Here is a 19,062-nt window from a genome sequence, read left to right on the forward strand (position 1 = left end):
TGAAATTTGATTCTTTTGATATATCTATTGGTATCAAAAACCCGTTTTCTAGAGCTTCGGTTACCATTGAGCCGGGTCGCTCCTTACTTACAGTTCGTTACCACGAACTGTTTGATTAATCTTTCTTTTTTTTTTCTGAACTGTATGTGGATAGACTAAAATGCCAAACTGTTAAAGGTGTAGACGTGTAAATTTTGGAGAATAATCAGGGTCATTGTTACACGATAAACTATATGAGCTCCTTAAGCCTTCACAAAGGACTCTGCATGATGTCCTTCTTCTGTTTTTCTTTTCTTTTTGTTTATAGAATTAATTTCCTAGATTAATGTAATCTACCCTACAACAACGACCCCGATTATTCTCCGTAATTTTCTACTTCTATAACCTTAATAGTTTAGCTTTTTCAAAAAGATGCCTTTTGCCTATGTAGATACATATGTAGCTATTAGTTGAGGTCTGAAAATCTCTTCTGGTATTATTGCGAACGACAAGATTGAACCAAGCAAAAAGCGAATCACTTTTTTAAAGCTATTACTTTTGAGCATGACTAGCCCCGAAAAAAGGGGACACTTCGGCGATCCATAGACTAAAATTTGATTTTCTCGGGTATTCAAACGAAATTGGGTATTTATCGGGTATAAAAACCTCTGATTAGGGTTTCTCGACCACTAGGATTCCAGTGGCATAGTTTTCATTTAGGTCTGACTCCATTTTTGAAAGATTAATACGATAATGAGGCCAAAACTGCAGTTTTTTCTGAAAAATTGCATTTACTTTACTGCAATCTTGACGAATTTGTAAAAGCACGTATAGCCGCCGTAGCTGAGTGGTTAGTAAACTAGACTTGTAATCCTTTATCTGTGAGGACCGGGGTTCGAGTCCTGGTGTTGCCGGCTATTTTGTTTGGAGCGGGGGTCAGTACCGTGACTCTGAGCTCAACCAGAGTCGACCCAGCCTGACTAGTAATAATAAAATACAACTTTGAATTTAAAAGTTTGAGTAAGAAGTGGCAGAAATCTAGAAAAATAATGGATTTTCCCATTTCCCTGTGTATGTTCCTGATATACGATGATCCAGTGCCCCGCTAGTGCCGGTGGAAAAAAGAAAAAAGACATATGATTTTTTTTTAAATAGAGCACTGAAAATTCTTCGGCTAAGGGTTTCCAGATATACGAATTTCAATGGCATACTTCGTATTTCCACCCACTGCCCCTTTCGAGGTTTTTAGAGCTTTTTCTCCATAAATTTGTTTTCAGCATTACTTTTTGCGTGAAACTTGCGCCTGGCAGTTCTTTTGTTTTTGAAAATTTATTTAAAGCCGCACTTTTTGAGTTTTGGTTACTATAAACAGGGGTTCGCTCTTTACTAAAGTACAAGAAATTCCCATTGCGGGGTCCCATTTCCCGTGTAGAAAATTTAGATCCTTTCTTCAGGTACAAACACGGCAGCAGAAATAGAAGATTTAATTTTATTTTTACCTAGGTTTTAAGGTACCAATCAGGATTTACCAAAGGTTTCAGGAAAGAGAAATAACTTTTTTATTGTTTTTTTGATTGAATTGAATTGTATTTAAATAACTACTAAGTTCCTTTCAACAAATATATATTTATTGTTCCTTAAAATTTGCTCAGCTTATATTCTTCTTTTGGCTAAAAACGTAAAAATAATAACTTGTACCCTAAGACTGAAATTTTGTAGTAAACAACTGTTAATTAAGTTTCCAGGTTTTATTTAACAGCACCACCAGGGAATTTTCCTAGGCGATGGGGAGCATTACCTGGAATGTTGTTGGTGCCAGGATTTAAATCAGAGTATATTGCATTTTCCTCTTTTGATCGAGGGGTGGCCAATTTTCTGCCACCTGATGCACATACTCGGAGTCCACGTATGCCATATGGTTTTGCCATGCTTGGTATAGTTCTGCCACGAGTGCCACAGTGCCCACGATGGATGGCACTGTTCCGTTACCCTTGGCGCACTTTTTCCACACTTGACGCATGCCACTTGCTGTGCGTGATTTCTGAAAGTCAGCAACCCCTCGTCTTTGATATATTTTTTTAATTGTCTTCTAGTTTATCAAGGATTACCATTGCCAGTCACCTCAACCTAGAGGCACCCATAATTGCATTGAATGGCTTCTATCTGACTCTCGAGTTTCTCTCGACAGATATGTTTTGAATCCCCCCCCCCTAAATAGTCTTGTATAGTTCACTCCTCTGTTAACCAACAGAGGATGCTTTCCAACCTCCGTTAAACAACTACTGCATAAAAATTTTCCTTTTTTAACCTCTGCATCAAGCCATTGCAAGAAAACAGATTTAAGACAGTGAATAGCTATCGCCAATAAATTATTTTGGCTGGAAACATTGTTAAATTTTCTATAACGAGATGACTTTTTCTCCAAAGGACATTGTCTAAAACAATGTTTATCAAAATGATGCCATGGGTAGAGAAGGATTTTTTGTGTCCATTCACAAACCGCCCGAGCACGATGAGTATACGACTATAAATCCATCCCTGAAAATAATCATCTTCCTTTAGATCCCTGTGACCTTTTTTCCTGGTTTCTTTTAGCATCCAGACTTCGTTTTTCCTTCAAGAAGTTAACAAAGAAGTTGAAATCTAGCTATCTAGATGCTTTTATGGGAGAGATACATTGGAAATGACTTAACTACAGAGAAACAGAAAGTTCACTTGTGAAAATGTTGTGACTCAAAAATTTCTGTTTAAGACCCTTCGATTTTATACAAAAGAACCAACCAGAATTTTGCGCTCTTTTTACTGGATCACAGCTTGACATAGCTACAATAGGTAGATGCAAAAACTGATAAAATTTTTTTTATTATTTCGCTTACCACCCTGACATATGCTTAAGCAATAATGCGATCAGCTTGAGCAAATGTGTCACTAATACAAAGCAATGAGCTTAAAGCACACTTTTTAACACGAAAGTACAGGACAGCATTCTCTATTTCTTTTTCCCGCAACCACTTATTTTACCGATCACGATAATCAGACAAAAAAAGAAAAAAAAAAAGAAAGACGTATTTCAGGGCCCTTATAAACTAAATTGATTTAGGATAACACTGTAAGTGCTATAATCATCAGGATATTTTTAGTCACAAAAAAACGCATAAAATATATCAGTAATTACTTACCCTTATTTCTTGGTTGACTTAATTTACAATCCTTATAATAATGTCTTACCGTTCGTGTTATCTAGATTGAATTAGTTAGACCCTACAAGGATGATAATCGATAAAGTCGTAAATTTTCTGACTAGTTTCAGCCAATCTAAAGATGGGAAATGGTCGAGACAGTTATGATGCTCATATTTCACTGGGAATACTTTAGCTAGGAGGGATATAGAATATGGCTGGAATGGAAAAGATGCATTATAAGGCGAAAAAGTATTTGATGCTTTTCAAGAATAGAAGACTGATCTTTTGATCTTTTCTTAGAAGTGTTCTCTGGGACATATTTTCGTAGAATTGTATTTTCTCTCTTATGGGTTGGATATCCATGAACAGTGTTTAAGGATACAAAAAACTGATACAAGGCGAAACCACCGTAAATATCAATTTTTATGTCCCCCCCCCCCAAAAAAAAGAACAAGTGGTATCAGAATTTTTTTACAGGAATGTATGCGCAAATAAAATAATACTTCCAGGAACACGGATTTTTCCACATTGTAACCTGATTTCGGAAAGTTTTATTGCCAAGTCCTTAGGTAGCAACCTATGTTTATCTGTGCTTGTGTGCATCTTTTTCTTAACAATTGTTTGTATTTATGGAATAGAGATGAATTTTAAATTTTTTTTCTCTGACTCTCAAGCACTGTGACAAATCCTGTTATACGCATTTTACAAGATGGAACACGTGCGGGAATAATGACACTTCCATTTTCCTCAAGACTTCTTCTGATTACAAGAATACAGATAAAATAAAAGATTGTAAGTAAAGATGAAATACATATATGGTAAAAAAAAGCGCAAACTTCTCTCGAAATTTAATTACCTGACATCATTAGACTACTAGGTCTCCCTCCTTTGCTATTTTGATTCATAATTCCAAAGCAAGAATGTTTTCCTATTCTTTAACTTTACACGTTGAATTCGGAGCTAGACTCTTCCGGCTAGAAAATCGAAAATGTCTCTATATTACCTTGAAATCCTCGAGGAATTGAAACATTCAAATCTCAAACCTTATCATTGAAAAAAGAAATTATCAAGTCCTGACGTCCTGAATTTAACACATTCAGTGCCTCAACCTTTTGGTACTTACAGATCGGTGTTTTGCCCTTTATCTTGTATCACTCATGACCTCGTTACCGTCTAAAATGATACAGATACAAATACGAAAGAAAAACTTTATTTTGTATCAAAACCGTCATCCTGACAACCATAAACAAATGAATCATCTTCTTTCATTGTATTTTAACGCCGAAAACGGTAGCGGCACTGCCGCAACCTTTTGGACCACGCTGATCGGTTATTTGGCCGTTAATCGTGCATTACTCGTGACTTTATTTCCGTCCAGCGATGCAGACACAAATACAAGCAAAAGCAAATATTTCAACAGTATCTGGTAACAAGCTGTATATAAGCAGCGATCCGGCTCAATAGTAACCAAAATTCTAAACAACAGAAATTCTAAAGCTTATTACGCTGATTTCAAATATATAAGTTTTATTGAGGTTAATTTTACCCATTAACGGCTATGAGCCTGAGAAAATTTGACTGATTTTCAAAACAAAGGGGGAATTACCCCCTAAAACTCATAGAATCTTAATAAAAATCACACATTCAGATTCAGCGTACCAGACAACCTTACTGTAGAGGTTTCAAGCTCCTATCTGCAAAAATGTGGAATTTTGTATTTTTTGCCAGAAGAAAGATCACGGATGCTTCTTTATTTTTTTTTTTTTTCCAGGAGTAATCGTATTTACCCAGTGGTCCTAGAATATCGTGAGAGGGCTCATTCAAACGAAAAGTTATAGGAGCCTTTTTAAGTAACTAAAAAGATTGAAGTGCAACTAGGCCCCCTCCCCCACCCTTTTTTCCCCATAATCGTCCGATCAAAATTTTGAAATAGCCATTTTGTTCATCATAGTTGAAAGGCCCAACAAATACGCTTTCGAGTATAACATGATCCCCCCAACAGCCCCAGGGGAAAGGTCTTTAAGTTATAAAATTTCCCTATTGCTTACGCATAGTATTTGTTATTGGGAAGCATGCATACATTTTAGGATGGGAGGGACGAATTTTCTGCTGGGGGGTTTTCCGCGGGGGAAATTTCCATGGGGAGGAAAGTTTCTGAGAGGTGAACTTGTCAGGAAAAATTATACACTGGGGGGAATTTTCAAGAATTCCTATACAAAATTCCTTTTTGTATAAGGGATTGAATTTTCGTGGGAAGGGTATTTCTGCGTGGAGATGGGGCCAGATTTCCTGGAATTATTTAAAAGAGATAAGAAATTAATTAAAAAATTAACAAGTATTTTCAGCTGAAAGTAAGGAGCAACATTAAAACTTAAAACGAATAGAAATTATTACGTAAATGAAGGGGGTTGTATCTTGCTCAACACCTCGCTCTTTACGCTAAATTTTAAACTTTGTCCCAATTCTTTAAGAGCGACTCCTGAAACACAAGGGTTGTTTAATTAGAACAAAAAGGAGCTTTCTTGCTATAATTGTTGAGCTCAGAGAGTTGTTTGTCAAAAGCAATTAGCTTGGGCATATTTGTTTAGTTTTAGAGCAACGGTGGAAAATGATCCTAAACATCATGCAGCTATGATGGAAATTATGCTTTTAAATTGAGTACATTTTCACACCCTAGAACAGAGGTTTCTGTTATTTATCTGCAAAGTTTCCAAATGTGATCATTCCAGACCAGTGGTCATAAAATATTCGGAGAGGATTCCCCCGAACGGAAACGTTGAGTTCTAGTATGCGATTTAAGTAACAAATACGATCAAGCAAAGACAAAGTGTTGTTTTTGATCATTCTGAGGCACACGAAAAAACAATTTTGACCGGAATGGGGCCAAAAGGGCTTATGTTTATAGAAACTAGTTTAAAATGACTGGATCTCGTGTATCAAACCTCAAATACCTGAGGACATGCTGTCATCTGGTGGCTATTTTAATGGATGGCTCTTATAGACACCCGATATAAATAAAGGGGAACTGGGGAAGGTTAAAAGACATCTCTGATGGTGTGTGAGGAGGTTGGGATGAACCCCCAAATGTACTTTAGATAAATATAGAGTGGGGAGTAACTCACTTTTTAATCTTCCCCAATCTAATTTAATTTGAAGAAATATATTCTCTATTCAGCATACAGAATTAGTAGTTTTTGTTGGCCCCAGGTATTGTTAAACAATTTAGTCCTAAAGTGGAATATTAACATAAAGCGGTAACTGACTCAGAAGAGAGGGTTGAATAGAGGCATCTCTTGAAGATCAATTGGTCCAAGCAATTCCCTCCTCTTAAGATTCCCAAAATGTGACTTGAAATTTACTTTTTTTAGCATTTCAGATTCCCCCAAGAAATTTTTCTTTTGCGATTTTACCAAGCAAGTAGTCGTAACAAATTTATGGCTAGTAAAATTGAGAATTTCGGGAATTTTTAAGTCAAAATTTTCAGTGTTAGTGTCTTTTTTAAGTGGTAAAAGAGAAAACGAGCATTCGGAAAATTTACGCTCCATTCTCTATTCGAAAGTTGTCAGAATGCAAAGAGCACAGCTGGTTCGTAGTTGTACGTGTTTTCTTTATTTAATGTTTTTCAAGGTGTTTGAGCTATAAATGTCTAGAGTAAAATACTAAAAACCTTGAATATTACAAAAAGTTCATTTATTTGGCCACATTAATTGCCAAGATGTTTTAGTTTTTAAAAAGATGTTTTACAGGTAGGGCCAAAGCTTTGCTCTTAATATGTTTATTGCCCAAAGATTTGAACTCCGATCCCTCAAAATCGAGTTCGGAAAGTAAAATGAAAGACCTGCAGCGATCAGATCAAAGCAAAGTTTTTCATTGGAAGGGTTACTCGCCCTTGGGGGTTTTAAATATATTTTCGATTATGTGGTAAAAATAAAAACTGTGGGTTGATTTCAGATAGGATTTATGTACGATTAATTAAAAAAACTTTTTCCATAAAATAAGTTTTTCAAAGAAAAGTAAAGAACTCCATTACACCAAAAATGAGCAAAAATAAAATCAAATAATCTACCAAGCGTGAAACTGCCATAAATCAGCATTGATAAATAAATGAAACCGAAAATGAACAGAAATTATAATAATTAACCGAGTCAAACTCAAAACGAGCAGAAATTAGCATAAGTTAGGCTCAAAACCCCGTTGCCTTCCCAAGGCCAGAACAAAATTTGCACTTTACTGAAAAAATATAAATGTTCTTACTTTTATAATTTTAATAAATCAAATAATATTAACATTTTGATTACTAAATTTCAGTATATGTATATTAAACTGACAATGCACATTGTCAGTTTAATCATTTGTATTTCATTTGTATTTCTTCAGTAAAGTGCAAATTTTGTTCTGGCCTTGCGAAGGCGTAGGGGTTTGCGAAAGTCTGGACACAAAAAGTACTGTTTAATTTAGTTTCATACCTCCTCTAGTTGACCTGAAATGGAAAACTTAATAACATTCGCAAGAAATTCTGTTTTCTTTCTTTGATAGTTTAGATACACTTTCGCTATTTTGATTTGGTTAAATTTTAAGAGCATAAATGGGAGGGTTGGCGTGGGAGGGTGGGAGTGGAAGGTGGATTAGTTGCCCTCAAATCACTTTCGACTATTAAAAAGGGCACCAGCCCTTTCTATTTTCAATCGAATGAGCCGTTTTCGAAGTTCCCACGACAACTCCTTCGATACAAAGTGCCCTGGTCTAAACAACAACAACAACAACAAAAATATATTATACCTACTTCGATCCTTACTATAAAAATATCAAGCCTTTCAGTCACTTTCGACTATTAAAAAGGGCACTAGGCCTTTCGATTTCCAATCGAATGAGCCCTTTTGGAAACGACAACGCTTTCTATAAACACCTTATATGCCCCCAGGGCATAAATTACAACCCTTACCCTAAGGTCTGTTAGGGTGAATTTCCAGAATTTTCAACTACGTTAAACAACATGGCTATCTCAAAATTTTGATTGGATGTGTTTGGGGAAATGGTGGGCGTCAGAGGGGTGTTAGTCGCCTTCCAATCACTTTCGACTATTAAAAAGGGCACAAGCCACTCCAATTTCAAATTGAATGAGCACTTTTCAAAGTTTCTTTGACAACTTCTTTGATACGAAGTGCCCTGCTCTAAAGGAAAAAATTAGTAAATCATACATTTTACCAACATCGTTCTTATATGCCCCCAGGGCATAACTTAAAACCCTTGCCCTGAGGGTTTTAGGGGAGTGTCCTCCCCTTTAATTAGTTCCCGTTTTTTGTCTCATTCTCGAGTGTCCCCGTTGTTTAATTAGGCAGCGTGATCGTTCTGCCTGTGATTAATACAACAACTTTCTATATAAACCTTATATGCCCCCAGGGCATAACTTACAACCCTTACACTGAGGGCTCTGTGGGGGCTATCATCCTAAAAGACTTAATTTCGAGAACTTTCAACTACGTTGAAAAAAATGGATATATCAAAATTTTGATTGAATGTGTTTTGGAAAATGGTGGGCGTGAGAGGGGTGTTAGTCGCTATCCAATAACTTTCAACTATTAAAAAAGGCACTAGCCCTTTCAATTTCCAGTTGAATGAGCCCTTTTGAAGTTTCTACGACAACGCTTTCAATAAAAACTTTATATGCCCCAGGGCATAACTTACAACCCTTGCCCTGAGGGCTGTGGTGGCAGGGGTTGTCATCCTTAAAGACCTAATTTCCCAAACTTTCAACTACGTTGAATAAAATAGCTATCTAAAAATTTTTATAGGAGGTGTTTGGGGATAAGGTGGACGTGAGCCGGGGGCTAGTTGCCCTTTAATAGCTTTTGACTATGAAAAAGGGCAATAGCCTTTTGAATTTCAAATCGAATGAGCCCTTTTTCAAGTTTCGACGACAAAGATTTCAATAAAAAGCTTATATTCCCCAGGGCATAACTTATAATCCTTGCCCTGAGGGTTTTGGGGGGAGTGTCCTCCTCAAAAATATACTTTCCATCTGGAAATCAACTACGCTGAACAATATGCCTATCTCAAAATTTTGACTGAAAAAAAGGCACTATCCCTTTGAATTTCCAATCGAATGAGCTTTTTTTGAAGTTTCTACGACAGCGCCTTCTTCAAAAACCTTATATGCCCCCAGGGCATCACTTAAAACCCTTGCCCTGAGGGCTGTGGGGGAGTGATCTCCTCAAAAACATATTGTCTATCTGGAAATCAACTACGCTGAACAAAATGGCTATATCAAAATTTTGATTGGATGTATTTGGGAAAATGATGGGCGTAGGGAGGGGGGCTAGTTGCCCTCCAATCACTTTCGACTATTAAAAAAGGCACTAGCCCTTTGAATTTCCAATCGAAGGAGCCTTTTTTGAAGTTTCTACGACAATGCTTTCTATAACAACCTTATATGCCCCCAGGGCATAACTTACAACCCTTGCCCTGAGGGTTTTGGGGGGTGTCCTCCTTAAAAACATATTTTCAATATGGAAATCAACTACGCTGAACAAAATGGCTATCTCAAAATTTTGATTGGATGTGTTTGAGGGAATGATGGGTGTGGGAGGGGGGGCTACTTGCCCTCCAATCACTTTCAAAAATTAATAGAATGCTAGCCCTTGGAATTTCCAATCTAATGAGCCTGTTTTGAAGTTTCTACGACAACACCTTCTATAAAAACCTTATATGCCCCCAGGGCATAGCTTAAAACCCTTGCCCTGAGGGTTGTGGGGGAGTGTCCTCCTCAAAAACATATTTTATATCTGGAAATCAACTACGCTGAACAAGATGATTATCTCAAAATTTTGATTGGATGTGTTTGGGGAAAGGATGGGCGCGGGGGGGGGGGGGCTAGTTGCCCTCCAATCACTTTTGACTATTAAAAAGGGCACTAGCCCTTTGAATTTCCAATCGAATGAGCCTGTTTTGAAGTTTCTACCACAACGTCTTCTATAAAAGCTTTATGTGCCCCCAGGGCATAACTTAAAACCCTTGCCCCGTAGGGCTGTTGGGGAGTGTCCTCCTCAAAAACATATTTTTTATCAAGAAATCAACTACGTTGAACAAAATGGCTATCTCAAAATTTTGATTGGATGTGTTTTTGGGGGAATGATGGGCGTGGGGGGGGCTAGCTGCCCTTCAATCACTTTCGACTATTAAAAAGGGTACTAGCCTTTCGAATTTCCAATCGAATGAGCCTGTTTTGAAGTTTCTACGACAACACTTTCTATAAAAACTATATATGCCCCCAGGGCATAACTTAAAACGCTCACCCTGAGGGTTGTGGGGGAGTGACCTTCTCAAAAACATACTTTATATCCGGAAATCAGCTACGCTGAACAAAATAGCTTTCTCAAAATTTTGATTGGTTGTGTTTGGGGGAATGATGGACGTGGGGGAGGGCTAGTTGCCCTCCAATCACTTTCGACTATTAAAAAGTGCACTAGAACTCTCAATTTCCAATCGAATGAGCCCCTTTTTAAGTTTTACGACAACCCCTTCCATATGAAGTGCCCGGCTCTAAAGGGAAAAAATAATACATAGTACATTGTGCCAACATCGTTCTTATATGCCCTCAGGGCATAACTTAAAATCCTTGCCCCGAGGGTTTTGGGGGAGTGTCCTCCTCAAAAATATATTTTCTATCTGGAAATCAACTACGCTGAACAAAATGGCTATCTCAAAATTTTTATTGGATGTGTTTGGGGGAATGATGGGCGTGGGGGGCTAATTTCCCTCCAATCACTTTCGACTACTAAAAAGGGCACTAGAACTCTCAATTTCCAATCGAATGAGCCCCTTTTGAAGTTTCTACGATGACCCCTTCCATAGGATTTGCCCTGCTCTAAAGGAAAAAAAATAATAAAAAGTACATTCTGCCAACATCGTTCTTATATGCCCTCAGGGCATAACTTAAAACCCTAGCCCCGAGGGTTGTGGGGAAGTGTCTCCTCAAAAATATATTTTTTATCTGGAAATCAACTATGCTGAACAAAATGGCTATCTCAAAATTTTGATTGGATGTGTTTGGGGGAATGATGGGCGTGGGGGGGGGGGCTAGTTGCAATCACTTTCGACTATTAAAAAGGGCACTAGCCACTCCAATTTCCAATCGAATGTGCCCTGTTCGAAGTTTCTATGACAACTCATTCGATACGAAGTGCCCGGGTGGAGAAAAAAAACACATTGTGCCCACATCGTTCTTTACTTAGGCAGTGCTAGGGCGCTGCCTATGATTACGCAGTATTTTACGCTTTTTAAGTGGGTTTTCATTGGGAATCATTTAGCTTATTCTATAGGGAATGAGAGATTTTATTGTAAGATACAATGGGATCACAGATTCGAACAAGGTCTGGGATCCATTTGTTAATGCCATGCGCTATTCTAAGTTATGTTTCCGAATTTTTTTTTTTTTTATTTTTTTTTTTTACCAGAGTGAGCTTGTTAAGATTTGAATTAGTAAGATTCTAAACTTCTTGAACATTTTTTGATGGTTTAAAAATTACTTTTACAAAACAGCGTGCTTCTAGCTTGAACATTTTACTTGCTTATGTAAAACTAAGTTAAACTGACAAATATAAGCTTTTGCTCATATAAGTGGGCTAGTTCGAAGTTTTTTTTTCCGTCATTTCACTCAGCAGCTGGGGTCTTTAGCCTCCATGTGATACCATTTTTTTTCTTTTGCCTTTTTACCGTGTAATATCATCGTCCCATGATTGTTTTTAAAAATTCGTGTTTCTACCTGGAATGGTTTAGTTGTATATTCAAAACAATTTTCTAGTGATATGCAGCCAGAAACAGAGACAGAAACAAAAGTCCCCACATACCTAGGCGCACAAAAAAAACTTCATTGTATTCAATCGAATGGGAGCTTGGTCCTTATACCCTTGGACTGTTGCGTTTCATGGGCGATGTCTCCTAGCATTGGCTGTTGCAAACTGAGCCCTTGCTTCGCTCGTGACGTCTTTATTGTCCAGGAATCTGAAACTGAGCTATCAAACTCAATACTAGGTTTTAAAACGAAACCCTGACGTCTACTGAGGAGTAACTATGTTACTCAATGCTGGGCCTTCCCAGTTGTAACGTTATCAGTGGTAATTCTCGGAACTTGGATAGCTTATCTTCTGTCTGATGATTTTTGTGTTGTTTCAATTAAATTTCTATGTTTTTGATTATTCTTTGGTACAAGAACAATGACAAAAAGAACTTTTTTGCTTGTTTTGCTAAATGGAGCCTAAGGCAGTGAATATAGTATTGTATAGTATAGTAAATATAGTATGTAAAGAATAAGTAAGACTTGCCCACTGGATCGACTCCATCGAAATACAGTATATAAAGAATAGATAAGACTTCCAACTTGATCGACCAGGTTGCTTTTCTTCACTCAGTAGCTTAGGAATTATCGTATTTGCATTATCGAAGAGCAAAATTAGTAATCAAATTCACTCCTAAACTCATTTTATCAAATAAATTATAAATCTATCCTGAAGGTGCTAATTTTGCATCTACAAGACCGTTCTTTATCACTAGCCGTATGTGCACCATATGTTCAGCGCCACATATCAGCCTATTAGCCCTAGAGGGGGTAGAGTGCTTATGGTTTTAACAACATAATTTAGGGAAGCCTTTTAATTTTCAACTCAAACTACAAATAGCTTTGATCATTCAAGTATTAATAGAGTTGAAATATTAGCAATGGTATGGCGAGTGTAACAGCCACTAATAACCCAGTTCAACCCAAAAACCTTATATTACGGATTACCAACTACGGGCAATAATTACATTAAGAAACCCTGAATGACCTAGATTCTTTGTGGGCATATGGTTTTCCAGAATAACAGCTGCATTTCTCATGGGCTATATGAGGATTCTATTGATCGCCTTTATTATAAGCTTTGTAATAAAGTTTTCTCTGCCTATAAAGAAGATTCGCATGGAGGTCGCTATGGAAAGTACCATTTTTTGGGGATCCATAGTATTCAAAGTTCTTTAATTCTGCGAAGAACCCCGTGCAAACCCTTAAAGAAAGATCTTCTTCCATATATGTTTGTATTCGATTTCCTTTCTCAGAGCAGGTCTTCTGCAATCCTATAAAACAAAATTTTTATGGGATAAAAATACGAGCCAAATTGCCAAACCTCCGTCACAGCTTGCATTAATAGAAGAAAAGGAAGTAACTTTTCAAACCATTCGCTTCTCTCTAATAATTTTCTTTTTCTAAAAAAGCAGGGAATATTCTAGGTTTAAACTCCTTTTTCAGCTGTGAAAATTGTTAAAATAAACTTAGGAAGATTTGACCGAATCCCTCCATATAGATATGATTTGAACCCCGCAGAGCCACTAAACTGACTTTCATCCATGTGAGGTACAATTACTATATTGAATCCCAGCTATTATTCACTCGGTAACCGGAGATATTTTTACAAATTACTCCCTTTTTTAAAAGGTTATGCAATTCTTTTAAACTATTGATCTCTATTCACAGGCCATTTACTGATGCAAAAAAAGCCATTTTAGACAATTTACTGAAAGTTCAAAAGAATTTTATTAATATAATTTAAGGCTAAATCTTCGAAGCAACTTGTGTCATTTTTGTTAACATTAATATTAAGCTCGGATACACTGGAAAAATCGACCTACAAAAACAGTTAGTCTAACATGAAAGTTGACCTTTCCTCGAGTAGCAGAAACAAGCTAGATGATGTTTTCCCACCCTATTTTCATACCTCTTTTTGAAATAGGGTATATATTTTTCACCACACAAAACCATTACAAGCTCAAATGTCTCTATAGCTAGTAACTCGCTAAAGAGTGATATGGAACAGTACGTAGGCCTTTAAAGTGTATATTATTTTTTAAGGTCTTATTAAAGAAAACTTTGTGAATGAAAAAAAAAGATGCCACCACCTTATGATTTCAAATTTCCCGTCATTAGGGTGCACATCGTTCTCATGTGACCGTTTCCAGAATGAGAGACCGTTTTAGCAGTTAGCAGCTCCAAAATTTAATGGAGCTTTTTTTACTCCTTATTTCCTGGCGCGAGTGCCCGTCTTTGTTCCCGATATGTTGCCAGTCAATCAATGAGTTATATGTACCTGTTGAAGATTGATTTGAATGAATCAAGAGATGCCCTAGAATAAATGCCGAGTAAAACTTTTGCCCAGTACTCTCTATGTGGATCTGTTGTCAACTTGAAATCTATTTCCTAACTCACTGCCTTCTTTTGTAGACATATTTGCCAACCTTTCCCTTAATACTTGTTAAGGCCTCCATTGCCCCTTGGAATGTTCTAAATATGTCTAGGGTTTGGTTTCACCTCCCATTTAATCTACCAACAAACAACAACCTTAAAGGCACCAAGCTGGTGCACGAGAAGATGTGGATTCCGATTCCGATTAATCGCTTATTTCCTATAACGAGTATTCTTTACTGCAAATGGCTTTCCTAAGGCAGTATTTCCGCTTATGGAGTCTAGAGCAGCAATAACTAATATTACTCTATAAAGATCTAAAAAGTTAGGAATGGAATCAAGCAAATGGCTGATACTTAAGTAGTTGGGGAATATGTTATTGTCGACCCTGATAAGATCTTGTTTTATGTTTATTGCCCCAAATCTTAAAAACTTCCGTAGATTTGTATTCCTCGATTTTTTGGTGTCTACATTATGTTGAGGAATATCACTGATTAAAAAACGGTGATATTATATATACGTCGTAGATAAATCGGTAACACTCATGCGACTTTTTTCTTCTTCATTTTCCCCCTGATTTCAAACACAAGATAATGATGTAATTTCACCTAAAATTCCTTTGAGTTATGCTTATTCTTAAGATTTTTTTTAAATTGACTTTTGCCGAACGCTCAGGTTTTTTTGTTGTTGTTTTTTTCTGAATTAGGCCGGAAAATGCATCATGTCCACACAGCTTTTGACACTGAGAATAGATTTTACGAATATTTTATATGATCAATTTTTTTTGTGAACTGAGATCCTCATGTAATGCTCTTTTTTGTTTACTAGATTTTGTAGTTTGGAAAAAATGAGGAGCACTTTGTGAGAAATCGGAATTTTATAAAAAATTTTGTTTAATTTTTTGGTTCCACCATGAAAGGTTTCACCAATTCATTTTGAAATCTTCCGTTATTTATTTCGATAATTTCTAAAAGAGCTGCCTTCGCCTGTTCTTGGACACCGAAACTCCCATTTCACTGACTGAGTGGCTTTGCTTCATTTGAAAGATTCCAATCCCATGATATTCCTAGCCCCTATTTACATCCTCCTAAGAAGTCCCCATTCGACTTAAAACTTTCTTTACGACATCCTTCCACCTAATTCGGGGACGACCTGGCACAGATCTTTGGCAATCTTTTACCCTTCATCCGCAGAAATCGTCCTAATTATCTCAACCTTTCTCTCATCATAGCCCTAGAAAGAAGGATTGAACCACATTTTTCGCACAGCTTACTGTTTGGGATACAATCTGTCAGTCGAGTAACCAAAACAACCGGCTGGTAAATTCTCTTGAAAACATCTAGTAAATCCTCCTCCGTCTTCTGGAGTGCCCACGCTTCAGAACCATTTTTGACCGCTGTCAGTGGTTTGATTTTATAGGTATAAAGATATTAAGCTATCAATATTTTTTTTTTAAATAGTCTTGCTGGAGCTCCATCTTAAAAATAGAAACTGTTTCACAAATTCCAGCCATTGATGCAAACTTACCGGTTGCTGTGTATTGTGTTTCTAGCTTAAAATGTCTTTTTCAAGTTATCAAGATTACCTTTTCAAGATTAAAATGTTTTCTAATCTTGGTTCGTAGAATTTTTTTTTCTTTTTTTCCAGGAGTATAATTTTATTTACACATAATTTACAAAAAACAAACGCCAAAGAACCTTTCGGTTCGTTAGGCCAACTCCAACTTCCAACACATAATTCAATATAAACATCTTCCTATTCTTCTAATAAGAAGTCAAGCAATATCTTCACATCCTTCTAATAAATATCAATTATCTTCCTATTCTTCTAGAAAAAATTTCAACTGTAGCCTAAAAAATAACATCCTGGGCCATGGCTATTCTACTTTTAACATCTTCACTCCATCCACCGCCTTTACTAATGATACTACCTATATAACTGAGGCTGTTCACTTGATCGATCTTTTAGTCTCCCCACATCACCTTTTCACTTTCAATTATTCCCAGTCTTAGCGACTTAGTCTTCTTGACATTAATTTTCAAACCTATTCTTGTATCTTGAACTTTCAAAACCTCCCAGAAGTCATTTATTTTGCTAAAATTTTCATCTAGGATACTCAAATCATCAGCATAATCTAAGTCTAGAAGAGTTTTACTTTTCCAATCTATTCCGTGTTCTTCTAATGCCTTTGCTGTGCTCCTCAAAGTCCATCAAAGTGATCCGTAAAATTGGGATAGAATGCAACCCTAATTAACTCCTCAAAATTTTCGCTCGATACCGTTTTGACCTCTTCGGGCCAAAATATTGTTTGCACCACAATATGGAAGGATTCGCAAATTTACTGTGGTGCATTTATGCACGCCATTCACACTCTTGCGACTTTTTTGCACAGGGATTTTTAAAAGACTAAGAAAGTGTGTTAGAAAATCGAAAAGGTATGAAAAGGACTGAGAGTGAGCGTTGACCAGAAATGAATACAAGTACCAAAAGAAATATATCATTGCATGTGCCACTTCATTGTTTTAGTTCGCCAGCAGTGCCTAGACGAGAACGGACGTCAGGTCAACTATAGTGTTTCAAAAGGCGGCATTCTCTCCAACATGTATTTCAAAGGAGAGCAGAAAGAAGGAAAAATATGTTGAACTCCTGAAAGCTGTTATTTGTGAAATAATGAATATCAGGCATTCAAGATATAACAGCTAAAGTTATGTAATTCCCAATTTCCGAAAGCTTCTGCAAGTGAGAAAAGAGAACGCGTAAAAAATTTAAATATTTTAGGAATCAAAATATGACAGAACACAATGGATCAAGCCAATATGCATTGAGATATACTCTCAAGATTGGAATAAAATTCTCTATATTCTTTATATAATTGTTTTCATTTTATTCATCTTTATTTTCCATTTTCAAATTCTCCCCCTCCTAACTAAACTTTTATGAATGTATCTGAATGACGGATGCAATGCAAATGTGCAAAAGGGCAGCTTTTCTCTAGATTTTAAATTATTTAGCCAAGTGAACGAATCTTTCCTGAATGGACTTATAATTCAGATTAGGGTGAGGGGTAATGCTTTCAAAGGTCCTAAATTTTCCTGAACTGAAAATAGAGTGTTTGGTGATACCTCACATCCTCCTACCTTCCGCAATAAAGACATGCTGCGACTTCAAAAACACTCAAGGGAGTGTGACTGGAGATTCATGAACTTCTGGTGAAATGTTTGGAAACCTTAAAATAAAAGATACACCTACAGAACAATGTCTCTTTGAGGAAATTACAAAGCTCAGGTTTCTTTAGCTACAGCTTCTTTTTTTCTTTTTTCTTTTTTTCTTTTTTTGTATGCTTAAATATACAAGGTGTCTCAGTGTTACTAAAATTTTCATAATCTATGTTTTATCAACTATTATGCAGAAATCAGAGCTTTTTCCCGCCCTTTTTAAACTCTCAATTGTAGCTTGATTATTCTACAAATAAATTAGAAAGACAAATTTTCCACCGGGAAATCTTTGAAATGAGGTGATTCAAAGATCTGTCTTATCTAAAGTTGCCAAGAGGGAAACCGGAAACAACTGAGGAAAGCACAATGATCGATGGGTTTAAATATCTCACCAGGTTTTTCCCTTTCCTGGAAAAGTGACGGAATATTGACTTAGTCATTTGAAAAGCAAAGATTTCATTTTTCAAGAGCGTAAATGAAAAATTATACTTTAAGGAAATATCATTATAGCAGCCTTAAATTTCTAAAGCTAGAAAGATGTCTTAAGAAGCAAATTTTTCTCACAGATGTAAAGTATTTGGAACATAAATTCGAGAAGGCTTTTTCTGGTGTCTCGTTTCTTAGAGATTTGGCCATGTATATGTCAACGAGAACAGTCCAGGGGGGGGGGGCTTTTGGGACTAAGGCTAGTCGTGGGAAAGGGTCCGTTCCCATGCATGGTTGAACAACCAATAGCTGGAACTTCCGTTCCAGGAAAGTTATATTCTCGGTTCATTTCTAAAGGCAGTCCATCGTTCGCCTTCGTCGTAGCTAGTTGATCTTGTGCTACCTTATTTTCTCTGTGTGTATTCTCACGTTATTCAATAAAGACCTTATACCAACGTTTATCGTCTATCTTTGGAATTTACGTAAACCATTACATCTGCCAATTATAAAAGGGCATATAGAAAGAACTTAAATAGAGGTTTACACAGATATCTTCTTTTTTTTCGTATTGCTTCCAAACCTGAAAGTACATTAGGTTTGGTGTAAAGGGACAACTCCTGACAATCCATTGCCTCGAATTTTTTGCTGCAATATTTGAAATAATCGTCAGTTATTGTTCATGTATGTTTGGTATTGTTCATTGGTCTGTGGCAAAGAGGCACGTGCTCCGCCAAGGGAGTTCCAATAATTTTACCCGACATTCGCTCATGGAGTGCCTCCAGGGAGTGGCCATGGAGATGGTTCACCCCCCATGGGAAGAGAGAAGATATTTATAAATACATCTAAAGAGGACAACGAGAAATAACTACGTTTCAGTACTGGTAAAACCAAAACTCTTGGTAGTAATTGCCCCTTTCTCCCTCTTGGGAATATTTCTTATGGATGCTCTAGCACCCACTCCCTATAATGAAAATAGCTTTTGGGCTCACCAAAGTTCTGGATTTTCAGGCTTGTAGAAGAAATTTCAAGCGATAATTTCCAGAACCTCACT

The 19,062-nt window shown here is 36.8% G+C and overlaps 1 protein-coding gene across 1 annotated transcript in view; it reads left to right on the top strand.

Annotated features, from left to right (window-relative positions):
* The window catches only part of LOC148955584 (lutropin-choriogonadotropic hormone receptor-like), a 225,834-nt gene that overhangs the window by 117,356 nt on the left and 89,416 nt on the right, over positions 1-19,062 (top strand). The gene's annotated exons all lie outside the window — the stretch shown is intronic.

This window comes from Artemia sp. Qi Xiang Cuo, chromosome 2, assembly GCF_049724085.1.
Source record: "Artemia sp. Qi Xiang Cuo chromosome 2, ASM4972408v1, whole genome shotgun sequence".
NCBI classification, from domain to species: Eukaryota; Metazoa; Arthropoda; class Branchiopoda; order Anostraca; family Artemiidae; genus Artemia; species Artemia sp. Qi Xiang Cuo.